Source organism: Mandrillus leucophaeus, unplaced genomic scaffold, assembly GCF_000951045.1.
Source record: "Mandrillus leucophaeus isolate KB7577 unplaced genomic scaffold, Mleu.le_1.0 Scaffold651, whole genome shotgun sequence".
NCBI classification, from domain to species: Eukaryota; Metazoa; Chordata; class Mammalia; order Primates; family Cercopithecidae; genus Mandrillus; species Mandrillus leucophaeus.
This window is the reverse complement of record NW_012107042.1, coordinates 647,114-659,677: the sequence shown is the minus strand read 5'-3', so window position 1 is coordinate 659,677 and position 12,564 is coordinate 647,114. Positions and strand designations below refer to the sequence as shown.

General features: G+C 43.5%; 1 pseudogene; it reads left to right on the top strand.

The window, feature by feature from the left end:
- The first annotated feature begins 8,062 nt into the window (after window positions 1-8,062).
- Window positions 8,063-12,564, top strand: part of LOC105554637 — a 22,666-nt pseudogene continuing 18,164 nt past the window's right edge.

Genomic DNA, 12,564 nt, shown 5'->3' with positions numbered 1-12,564 from the left:
CCCCTTCCCTTTGTATTATGAGCTATTTGCATCCCCTTCCCTTTGTATTATGAGCTATTTGCATCCCCTTCCCTTTGTATTATGAGCTATTTGCAGGGCATGATTTTGTCTGTCACCTTCTCTTGCTAAAGCAGATCCAACGTTTGCCCAGGGTCAGTGTGTGGATTCTGCTGAGACCCACTGCTTTTGCCTGACAATGCTTCAGATCTTCTCATAACTTAAATGCGATGGAAGGCTCTTGAAGGTGCATTTATATTACATATTGGGAGGAACAGAAGCTCAGGTAGAGTAGAGAAGGGCAAGTGCTTAGTAGGGAAATTCACCTGTGCCCAGTGTCTTCTCTGCTTGGTGAGCCTCGAACGCAGAACCGGCTCTCACTGAGTCTGTGTTTGCGTGCCCCTCCTCCCTTTTAGATGCACACTGTGGCTCTTCCCGCCCTCCCCCTTGTCACTGCTGTCCTTTGTGCCTGGGGCCGTTGGCCTCCTCTGATGTCGAATCTTGTTCCCGATCCTTTGCCAGAACGCCCTGGATCTTCCCGTGCTCCTCCCCAGCCCTAGGCCTCTAGGGTGGGGGACGTTAGTGGAGGGATTCCCGTATCTCCATTTGCTTTGGAAGGGAATTAGGGGAAAGTCCTGTATTTTCTTTCCATGTTCTCTCACTCTCTCAGTAGAAATTCTTCAAAGTCTAAGCTTGTAGATGATACCCGACTACAAGATTTTTACTGTGTCTTTGATTATTTTTGTTGGGATTTGTGGATTAAGATGCTGGTGGTCAAACTGCTGGCTTATCCTGTGTGATTTTATTGTTACATATGCTTATCTAGACATTTGAAAGTGATAATTCAGAAGATAATTTTTTGACACCTGAGAGACAGAATACTTCATCATTTCTGTCTCATGATAGAGTGACAGATTTCTCTTAAGATTTGTGCAAAACAAGAAGTATTTAGAGAAAATTACCTTCCAGGCAAGGGCATGGAATGAGCAAAGGCACAGTGGCAGGACATAAAAGTAAAAAATAAAACAAAAAAAACACTTCAGGTGGCTGGGTGGATAGTCCAAAAACTAGACAGGCAGAGTCTTGGGAGATCAAAAGCCAAAAGGCCTGGGCTGGGCTTCATCCACGTGTTCCGGAAAGAGCCCGACAGGCGTGAGCATGTGGTTGACACGGCCCTCCCCTTCACAAATGTTAATCTGCCTGTTGTGGAAGTAGCAGTGGTGCCATGCAACGCTTCCCAAACACAGTTAACCTTTGAATACTTTAAAAATCATCATAGACCAGGAGCTCACCTGTGCCTGGGTCAGAATAAATAACAACATAAAGTGGTGACTTGAGGAAGGATAGGTTGGTGCAGAATTAATTTTTGCCATTTCTTTTGCAGCACCAGCCTATACTTAACAATAAATGCTGCAGACAATCACCGACATTTGAAGACTCTTATTTTCTAACGTAACAAGGAAAGCCACAAATTAGAGATGTTAAATAAAAGTTTTAAAGGAAGACAATTACAGACATATACAGACATCTATGTGTTTGTGCTTAGATGAGCAGACACAGAAGGCAGACTGGCGTTCAGTGAGGAAGGCCATGCACCTTGCTCTGCTCCCTGGAGACACTGCCTGCCTGTGGGGTGCACATCACCTGCTGTGTGTGACACAGCATCGGGCGGTCTGGCCTCCAACTGTCATTCTCAGGTATGGGTTGCCACCTCATAAGAGCAGGTTACTATATAAAAATAGCACTGGAATATCGGGAGTGTTTTTTCTTCAATATGCTTAAAATAAATTTTAAGAAGAAATACTGTCAGTATTGTTTTTAGAACCATGAATACTACTCACAGAAACACTCGTGCACTACAGAAAATTTGAGAAAGCGTGGCCAAATAAAGCTGGATTTGCATCCCAGATTCACCGTTTATGAACCACATCACTCTCGTCAAATTTTCATCTAAAATAAAGGCTAATATGTGGGAGTTTTGTGGAAAATTAAATTGGATAACTTTAGACATGTGGTACCATGCCTGGCATGTACGGTGGAGTCATAGACACATGTTTATTTGTTTCAGTGAAATTATCTATTACTATTATAACTTTATATGGTGGGAGTGGGTAGAACACATGCTTCATTTTTGTTGTTTTAAATGTGGCCCCTAAACACAAAGGAGCTATTTCATCTGTGAAATAACTAAAGAAGGAGCCAGGCTGGGCACGGTGGCTCATGCCTGTAATCGCAGCACTTTGGGAGGCCAAGGTGGGTGGATCACAAGGTCAGGAGATCAAGACCATCCTGGCTAACATGGTGAAACCCCATCTCTACTAAAAATACAAAAAATTAGCCGGGCGTGGTGGCGGGCGTCTGTAGTCCCAGCTACTTGGGAGGCTGAGGCAAGAGAATGGCGTGAACGCGGGAGGCGGAGCTTGCAGTGAGACGAGTTTGCACCACTGCACTCCAGCCTGGGTGACAGAGCGAGACTCCATCTCAAAAAAAAAAAAAGAAGCAGCAGCCAACTCTGAAATGCTGGAGGGAAAGTGAATGTGTGAGACTTACAGAGAGATGGTGTGTTTATAAACAGTCATATTTACAAAAGCACATATTTCTGAGTGACTGGAGGGATTTTCAAGGCTAATTTGACCACATGTGTGATTGTTGCTTTACAGGTTGAGTTTAGAACTTAACCTCAGCCTTACGGGCAGTAGCTAGCCTTGAACAAATGTTTAGCCTGTAGTGGTATCTTGCAGTTTTTCCTGCATTTAATGAATTTGCTAAGATATATCTGGCTATATCCTTAAAGATTTTGCAAAATATTTTTTTAAATTATTTTGAAATTTGTTTTAAAGATTTGTTTCTCTATTAATATTCTTTATAGACTACAGAGTTTTCTTCACTGAAACAGAGGAAATGTAATACTTCATTTATTGCTAGGGCTCTTATTAGTGGTTTCTAAACAATTCTACAGATAGGCTTCTGCAAGGAATTTCAAGCTTATTTATAATTAAAGTACATACTAATGAACCCAGTAGCTTTATTAATAAGCGTTTTCTTTGATTACTAAATTCAGGTTTTGTTTTGTGAATCCCACACACACACATGCGCGCACACACCCACATGCACGCACACGCACACACGTGCACGCGCACACGCACATACATGCACACGCACACACACGCACGCACACATCGCTGTTATTTAAGACGGTGGGTATGTAGTGGGCATTTCTCTAATCTGCTTAAATAAGACAGGTTTTCTCATACTGACTCTTACTGTTCTCGCCAAGGAGACTGAAATGTCATCTTGGGATGCAAGAAGGCAGGGGTACTGGAAATGGATTTCTTGTGTCCTTGCTTTTGTCTTATGAAGAGTCTAAGTTAGTCTATTTATCATTTGATATTTTGAATTCCAGAGAAACGTAGATGACTGAAGGGAATGCCTCAGCAGAATGTAGGCTTCTCTGTTTTGTTCTTATTAAATTATCAAAGAAGGAAATGAAAATGAATTGTTTAAAATAATCTTCCTGGGAGGTCTTGGGTACTGAGTCATTTAAATGGACTGGTAAGGAGGTGGCCCGTTTTGTTTGTCGATTACCTTCCTGAGAGTGGCTGGCACAGACAGAGGAAACGTATTTCTGCTCCTAACCTGATTTCATTATCTTTCTGCCTTCACCACCTGATTTTATTCTGTAAAGTATGAACCCCGGTCTGACTTTTCTGTGTCTTACCTTGTCGTTTAAGTATATGAATTTTATTATGTAACATAAAGGGGAAAATATGAAAACCAGTTCCTCTCAGTAAACCTTTTAAAACATTGTTTAAAACTCAGCCGCCTACAATTTCCAAAGTTCCTGGTAATTTTTTCCAATGGAGTTTTCAGTTTACTGATTTTTTTTTTTTTTTCACTCAGAAAAGGCTGTGAAGTCAACAGTGTTAAGGCAGTGTGGTTTAAGTGTTTTAAATTCTGTTTCTGTTAAATGAATTCTATTCATGTTTACAGAGCAACAGAAGAAAGCTTAGAGAATTAAGTACACATAAATTTAATCACAGAAGGTTATGAGTAGCTAGATTAACTTCAAAACCATCAGTAAATAATGTTTTAAACTTCCACTGACCTTATTAAAATACGTTTCGAGAAACATTCTGTTTGAACTATTCTCATAAATTAGTCATCTTGCAAAACAGCTGTGGCAATATGATACAATGAAGAGAGAAGTGATTTAGCAATGAGAAGATTGGGAGTCCTTGTCTTGGCTCGCTCACAGGGAGATCACATGACATGCCAAAGTCCCCTAGATGAGGAAGCCATGCATGAGAGGATTGAGGATTGGGCCAATAATCTATCGTTTAAGACTTTCTATGAGTCTGTGCTTAAACTTAGAAACCTCACAAAGATCACACCAGGGTATTTGGGTGAGAGCAGGAGCTTCACCTCATGCAGAATTGCAGTGTGATTTTAGAGTGCTGTTACCATTCTTATGCTTAGAAGGCAGAGTGTCTGAATCAGGATTCTGTCATGTATAATGGATCACACTCTCGTTGGCTTAGGCAGAAAGGTATTAAATGGTTTGCAGAATTGTTGGGAAGGCTGAGCTTCCAGGAGCAGCTCCCAAAGTCTCCACACACGACTGGACCACCAGGGAACCTGCTCCCTCCACCAGGACGGGACTGGGAAACCTGCCACCGCAATTATCAGCACCAGAAGGATCTTGTCTCTGCCAAGTCTCTGTCCACATAGTGAATGCCCCGTGCCCTGCCTCTCTCTCCCTGACTCAGGTCCCACTCCAGGTTTTGCCCAAATCTTTCTGATTGGTGGAACTTAAATCACGCCCAAAATCCCAGCTGCAGGAGAGCTCTGAGATTTCATCTTTCCAGCCTCTGTGTGCTACATGGGGGTTGGAGCACTTGCTGACAAGCCCTGCAACCACCATTGACAGTGAGATAGTTATGATCAATAACATTTGCATTTTTCACAATTTACAGCATAGCTGTACATTTTATTTAGAGCTACTATCAAGTCACTCTACAGATAAAAATATTATTTCTGACCATTTTGGAGGAAAACAACTTTTTTAAAATTGAGAGCAATATCTACATTATTTCCTAAAGAGCCAAAGCTGATAGAGAAAACAGGTTGTTGAATTTTGAATTTTCCTTCCAGCTTTATCGTCTCCATGTCAGATCAGCTCTGTTTTCTTCTGTCTTTTTTTTTCCATAGGGATGTCCTCCACCTTTTCAATCTGATTTGCTCTTTGCCATGCAGACCTGTGGGTGAAGCGCCGGAGTCCTCCAAGGTAAATGTTTCTGGCCAGTGACCTGGTGTCTGTGTTAACTGAACATCTCCAACGCCCCCGGAGTCGGCAACCACCATGAAGTCACTTATCAAGTCATTTGACTTGGGACGCCCAGGTATTTGATCACAGTTTTTCTATAAGCAAAGCTCCAAATTCAAACTTTGGCCCGACATTTGATATGTCTACTATCTCTACTCCACCCTGGCTCCATGCTGGCTGTTCAAATCACAAGGGCGCTTTCCGGGTCCTACCCGGTGCAGCCACTGCATGCAGGAGCCTGGCTGAGGCTCCGGGGAGACACTGATGGAGAGACTGGTGCGTGAATAACACAAATGCAGCCTCTTCCTCTCTACCTCTTCCTTCCATCCAGTTCCTGCCTTGCTACCTTTCTTTTCCGCCTCTCATAGCCATTAAATTCAGGTCACTGCTATTTGCCTTTTTGTCATCTCATGAGAATTACAAGGGTCAGCTGGAGACTTCATCTCCTAGGAAATGAGGCATCACATCTGTGCACCTGGCCCTCTTGTAGGCACCCCCGGCCATCCCCATCTTGCAACCTGCTAGACGTTTTTCTATCTGGTCTTGTACGTGAGCACCTGTGCTAATCTGTCACTCCTGATCTAGGTGTGTTCCCAGCTTTTCCTGGAATTGTCTGATGGTCTCACAAGTCCCCTTTAGTCATGCTTATCTTCCTATATGAGAAAGATGCGTAACTATACTTCATACATATACTGTACACGTAAACATAGCAAATAGAAGAAACAGAATGTGCATCTGTCTACAGTTACAATATCTTTCTTCCCCAGACTGCAACAAACATGCCATTGTATTGGGAGACTGTTGTAAAAGTTAATCTTAGGATGCACCTGGTTGTCTCTGCTAAAATAATTTGCAGCTAAATTAGATGATTAGACTATGCATATTGAAAGACATGGAAGGGCTGGGTGCGGCGGCTTATGCCTATAAATCCCAGCACTTTGGGAGGCCGAGGCGGGTGAATCATCTGAGGTCAGGAGGTCAAGACCAGCCTGGTCAACATGGTAAAACCCTGTCTCTATTAAAAATACAAAAAAAAATTAGGTGGGCATGGTGGTACACAACTATAATCCCAGCTACTCAAGAGGCTGAGACAGGAGAATGGCTGGAACCCCGGAGGTGGAGGTTGCAGTGAGCCGAGATTGTGCCATTGCACTCCAGCCTGGGCAACAAGAGTGAGACTCCATCTCAAAAAGAAAGAAAGGAAGACATGAAAGCCAAAAGCCCAGTGAATGAGTCTGTGAAGGTGGGAAATGAATTAACAGTAAGTTTGTGCAAGAACTTTCCTGTTCCTTCCTCCCCTAGGCACGTCATTATGTAAACATTTTCATTTTACTCAGTTATCCTACATCTAAGACCAACCTTCACTCAGCTGACTCCTCCTGCCCTCTCATTTCTGCAATTCAGCTTTAGTCCAGAGGAGAGAAGGATAATAGAGTAAATGTTACACTAAACATCATGGGATACTTCTTAAGTCACCAAAAACGTAACAACAAATCAAGAAGTATTATTTGCTCTTTTGACCTAGATCAACATATAAATGTTCCCATCTCTTTTCTTGGCAGGTGGAGCTGGACTGAATATTTCTGTCCATAAGACTGTTAGAATCCCCCAGAGTGGGATACCAACCAGTGAGGACCTCGCCAGCAGCTGCTGTCTCTGCAGTCGGATAGATGAGCCTCAGAAATAACCACTGCTTGTGGTTTACTGTGTATTCCTCTAGATGTTTTTCTTTACACATATTAGTGAGTGTGGAGAGAGAGTGTGTGTGTTTGGTAAATTTGATTACACTGTGCGTTTATGCTGACATCCATTTCACTTTGTCGTTGGAACGTAAGCTCTGTGAGGGCAGAGATTTTTGTTTGTTGTGCTTGCTGTTATAGCTCTTGTCTCTATAACAGTGGCTGGCACATGGTCACATCACAGTAGAAGCTCAATAGATATTTGTTGAATGAATGAAAAAATACATCCAAGACATCTTCAGATTTCAGTATTTGGAGAAACGATTCATTGTTTAAAGAAGGTTACGTAATACGTGGTGATTTATTTAGCCACTATTCTACTGATAGACATTTAGGTTGTTTTGGATTTAACTTATTACAAAAACAATACAGGGAAGATCCTTGTACAAATTTTTGACCATTAAAGGGGCTCTTTCTATGTAAGGGTATGTCAAGATTCATTTGCAGATATCAGAGATCACTGTCATTAAGCAGAAAGGAATTTAATCCAGGGCATTTTGTACTAGAAGGGCTGGAGAAGGCAGTAGGCTCCACTGAGCCTCCAGGAAGGGGTCCCAGAGCATCTCAATGCTGACCCATTAAAAGACCTTCTGTTTCTGCCAGAATCAGGAAGTCTTTCTGTAGGTGCTTGCTCAGGACCACCACTGCTGCCAAGATACAGGATCAGCCTCAGGATCATACGGCCACAGGTGCAGTCCGTACCAGCAAAGCAGGCTCTGTGCCTGCCTCACATTGCCCAGATGATGATGAAGCAGACCCCGGAACCTCTGCTCCCCTGCCACAGAATAGCAAATCCCTTTCCAGCCGCGCTTGCCGGGAGACGCTGCAGAAGGACAGCCTTAGGCTCCCTTGCACATTCCAGATCCTCTAAGAGGAGGTCTCTTGGACAGAAACTAGGCCACTTGATGAGCCAAGCTTTAAAGACCTTGGCAAATACACCCTTTAGACAAATACATCCTGGTCTCTTATGATTCAATAAGAGTCACCCTACAAAGAGACGAGGATGGAGTCGAGTGAGCCTGTCCTGAGATCTTCCACACATTGATTTCTAGAAAAGGAAAATGGAGTCCTAGAAAAGGAAGTGGATGTGACCTGTCCCAGCGCATTGAAAAACGTGGTAGACACATTGCCCTTCAGTTTGCCCTCCCACTCACAGCATGCACAGTACTGTTTTCCCAGAACTTTCACGCTCTATAAAGAATCTTAAAGATTAAGTAAATGAACAATGTAACTTGTTTTGCTTTGTTCATCAGTAAATGCTCGTCATATGAGCACTTCTTCATATGTTTAGAGGCAATTTATCTTTTGTATGTGTCTATGGAGACTCTCATACTTGGCTTGTATTTCTTTTGAGGTGTTAGTCTTTTTCCTGTTTATAAGAAATCTTGATATATTGTGCTTTTTCACGTTTTTTCATATGTAGTGCTATTATTTCTTAGTCATCTTTTAACTTTGTTTATGCTTATATTTTACTGAAGAGAAATGCTGCCTTTCTGTGTTGTGTTTTTCTTCATGATTTTAAGTGTTTTGTTTCCTTCTTTAAAATGTCTTTCTAGCCATTCGTTTATTAAAATATTCTTCCTTAGCATCTGTAAGAAACTTTTTATTTGTTCAGGCTTAAAACCCATGGAAACATGGGCTTTGGATTTGATGATCTTCTCCTATCTTAACTGTCTTCTGGAATCAGAAGTGAATACTCTGGAGGAAGATTACATCATCTAGAACCTCAAATTTTAGCCACGTTTTATTTTATCACTACACAAAATAGAATGAGTTTCTATATTCATCATCTTCCCTTTTTAAAAACTTTTCGGGCCGGGCGCGGCGGCTCACGCCTGTAATCTCAGCACTTTGGGAGGCCAAGGTGGGCGGATCACGAGGTCAGGAGATCGAGACCATCCTGGCCAACATGGGGAAACCCCGTCTCTACTAAAAGTACAAAAAACTAGCCGGGCTTGGTGGCGGACACCTGTAATCCCAGCTGCTCGGGAGGCTGAGGCAGGAGAATGGCGTGAATCCGGGAGGTGGAGCTCGCAATGAGCCGAGATCGCGCCACTGTACTCCAGCCTGGGTGACAGAGCGAGACTCCGTCTCAAAAAAAAAAAAAAAAATTTTCAGTTCAGGGGTACATGTGCAGGTTTGTCATACAGGTACATTCGTGTCACGGAGGTTTATTGTACAGATTATTTCATCACCCCGGTATTAAGCCCAGTACTGATTATTTTTCTTGGTTCTCTGCCTTCTCCCACCCTCCAGCGTCAGGTAGGCCCTGGTGTCTGTTATTCCCCTCTACGTGTCCGTGTGTTCTCATCATTTAGCTCCCACCTATAAGTGAGAACATGCGTAGGGATTTTTTTATTAGGCAAAATGCAGGAATTGATATCAAGGTAGGGAATGTGGGCTGGGCTGTGTAGAGCACGTGAGGTGGGGAGCTGCAGGTCACCATGTCTGCTGGCGGCGGCTGTCTTGAGTCATGGGCCACCTGGTGCTCGGACCAGTGGCAGCAAGGCTGTATGAACCAGTTGTTCAGTTTTCCTTCTTGAGGTGGGACACTCACGACCTTGTTTGGATATATTGGCTCTCCTAAGGCCAGTTCCTGGAGGTCTTTAAGTAAAAGACAAGGTTAAACATTATGAGAGCACCGAAGAGCAAGTTTTTATTTTTTTTTGTATAAAAGATAAGGAATTGATACCTTATACGTTTAAGCCTTTTTGTGAAATACCGTACACAAAGATAACAGTGACCAAAATGTAAATGATGGTTTCTTGAATGATCAGAACGTGAAAAGTCATGCAGTCACCACTCCCGTCCAGAAAAGAAGCAGCGCCAGCTCCCCCAGACCTCTCCCAGGTGTTTCCATCGCAGCCCTCACTACTCCCTAAGATAACCATTGTCCTCGCAATTCTTCTCCCTAACAGATCTTTACAAAACTATGCAGCCCTAAATATTATGTTACTTCTCCTTATATCTGAGTTTTATTACAAATGGAATTTTAAAACTATGTAATATTTACATCTAGCTTTTTTTACACATTATTTAGGGAGATGTATCCATGTTGTTGCATATACCGTAATCTGTTCATTTTCTTCACCATTTAGTAAGCCATTGTATGATTATAACTTTGTTTATCCATTCCGTCATTAATGGACAGTTGAGTCATGTACAGTTTGGGGCTAAGGTGAATAGCGCTGTTATGTTCTTGTGGCTGTCTCTTGAAACACATATGTGCTCGTTCCTGTTGGTTACATACTTAGGAATGAAGTTCCTGGGCTATGGGGTATGCATACATTCCAGGATAGTACCAAACAGATGACTGAAGTATCTGTATAATTCATGTCTTTTCAGCAATTTATGAGAGGTCGATTTCTCTGCATTCTCATCAATACCTGGTAGTGTGTTAGTCTTTTTACTGGAGGTCATGTGGGTAATGTGTAGTAGTGTCTCACCGTGGTTTGATTTGCGTTTTTCTTTTGGCTGAGGAGACTGAACAGTTTTTCTTTTTTTCTTCTTTTTTTGGGACAGAGTCTCACTCTGTCGCCCGGGCTAGAGTGCAGAGGTGCGATCTCAGCTCACTGCAACCTCTGCCTCCCGGGTTCGAGCGATTCTCTTGCCTCAGCCTCCTGAGTAGCTGGGATTACAGGCACCTGCCACTACGCCCAGCTGATTTTTTGTATTTTTAGTAGAGACGGGGTTTCACCATGTTGGCCAGGATGGTCTCAATCTCTTGACTTTGTGAGCCTCCCACCTCGGCCTCCCACAGTGCTGGGGTTACGTGCTTCTAAATTGCATGATGATGTATCCTACTTTGTGAGACCGTATTGCACTGATGCTTGATTGACTCTTTCAATCTGGAAGCCAATGTCCTTCAAATCATTAGCCAACCTTTGGAGCTCCTGAAATGATTCCATAATTTTATATCTTTTGTCTCCTATTTTCTGGACAATTTATTCGATTACATCTTTCAACCTTTCTACTGATGTTTTTATTCTGACTATGAAATCATTTCTAATAATTCTCATTCGTTCTACGAATGTTCTTTACAAACCGTTCACTGTTTTGTTTCATAGATACACAGTCCTCTCTTACATGTCTGGGGATCTCAACTGTTGCTGCTGCTGTTTTAAAATGCGCTTCTGTTTCCTGCATGTCTTCGTTGGTTCCGGGTGTTTGTCTTCTATTTGGTTTGAGTTTGCTTTCCTGCTAGAGGCGGTGCTCCCATATCAGGAGACCCTTGGCCATTGATTCAAAAGTCAGACTGAGGCACTGACAGCTGCCTGGAAGTTCTGGGTAAGCCGATGGGCTCATTGATGGAGAAGCTTTGCTCCAGCAGGATCAGGCAGGGACTTGGACATTTTCCGGAATCTCCAGCTGTCAGTGCCTCTGGGTCTTTTCCTTTGGGTCTGTTTTCCAGAGACTTCTGATGTCCTGCCAGTTGCAGGGTAGGGAGGGAGGTGTCTTTAAAAACCTGGTTGCCACACTCCTTAGGTAGGGGCTGGGGTGAGTGAGGAGAGGGGAGACTGACCATCCAAGAGGAAGATTCTCACAGTCCCCCTGTTGCCAGGAAGGACCACGTTTCTACCCTCAGCTGTGTCCAAGGAGACGCCACTCTTATGCCCGGGTGGGTGACGGACTGGCGCCTGCCTTGGAATGGGGATGTGCTGGGGTCACGCCCTCTTTATGTAAGTTTCCAACCAATGCTCTGTCAGAGCTTCACGCCTTCTGCCCAGGCCCTGCTGTCAGAGATACTTGGTGCCTCCAATTCTGAAGACTTCCTTGAGTTTTGTGACTCAAAACAATTTCCTTCCCCTGTGGGCATCAACAATGAGAGATCTTCAGAGCAATCAGGCACTCCAGTCCTTCCATCTCCCTGCTGTAGAAACCTCTGCCATCCCCTTTATCTCTGAAGACAAATGCACTTCACTGTCATTTAGCATGGTTTCAGGAGGGAAGGAAGATAAACCCCTGTGTTTACGCGGCCGTGTTAAGTGAGAGGCACCTGGTCTTTTTTCTTTTTCTTTTTTAAAGACTGGGTCTCGCTCTGTTACCAGGCTGGAGTGCAGTGATGTGGTCGTAGCTCACCTCAGCCTTGAGCACTCAGGCTCAAGCAATCCTCCTGCCTCAGCCTCCTGAATAGCTGGGACTATAGCACCTGGCCAATTTCTAAAATCTTTCTGTAGAGGCAGGATCTCACTATGTTGCCCAGGCTGGTCTTGAACTCCTGGCCTCAAGGAATTCTCCCACCTCAACCTCCCAAAGTGCTAAGATTACAGGCATGAGCCATGGTGCCCAGCCACCTCTGCTCTTCCCTCAGCTTTCATTAAAGGACAAACACATCTCTTGCAAAATGCTTTTAAACATTTTTTTTTTTTTTTTTTTTTGAGACGGAGTCTCGCTCTGTCGCCCAGGCTGGAGTGCTGTGGCCGGATCTCAGCTCACTGCAAGCTCCGCCTCCCGGGTTCACGCCATTCTCCTGCCTCAGCCTCCCGAGTAGCTGGGACTACAGGC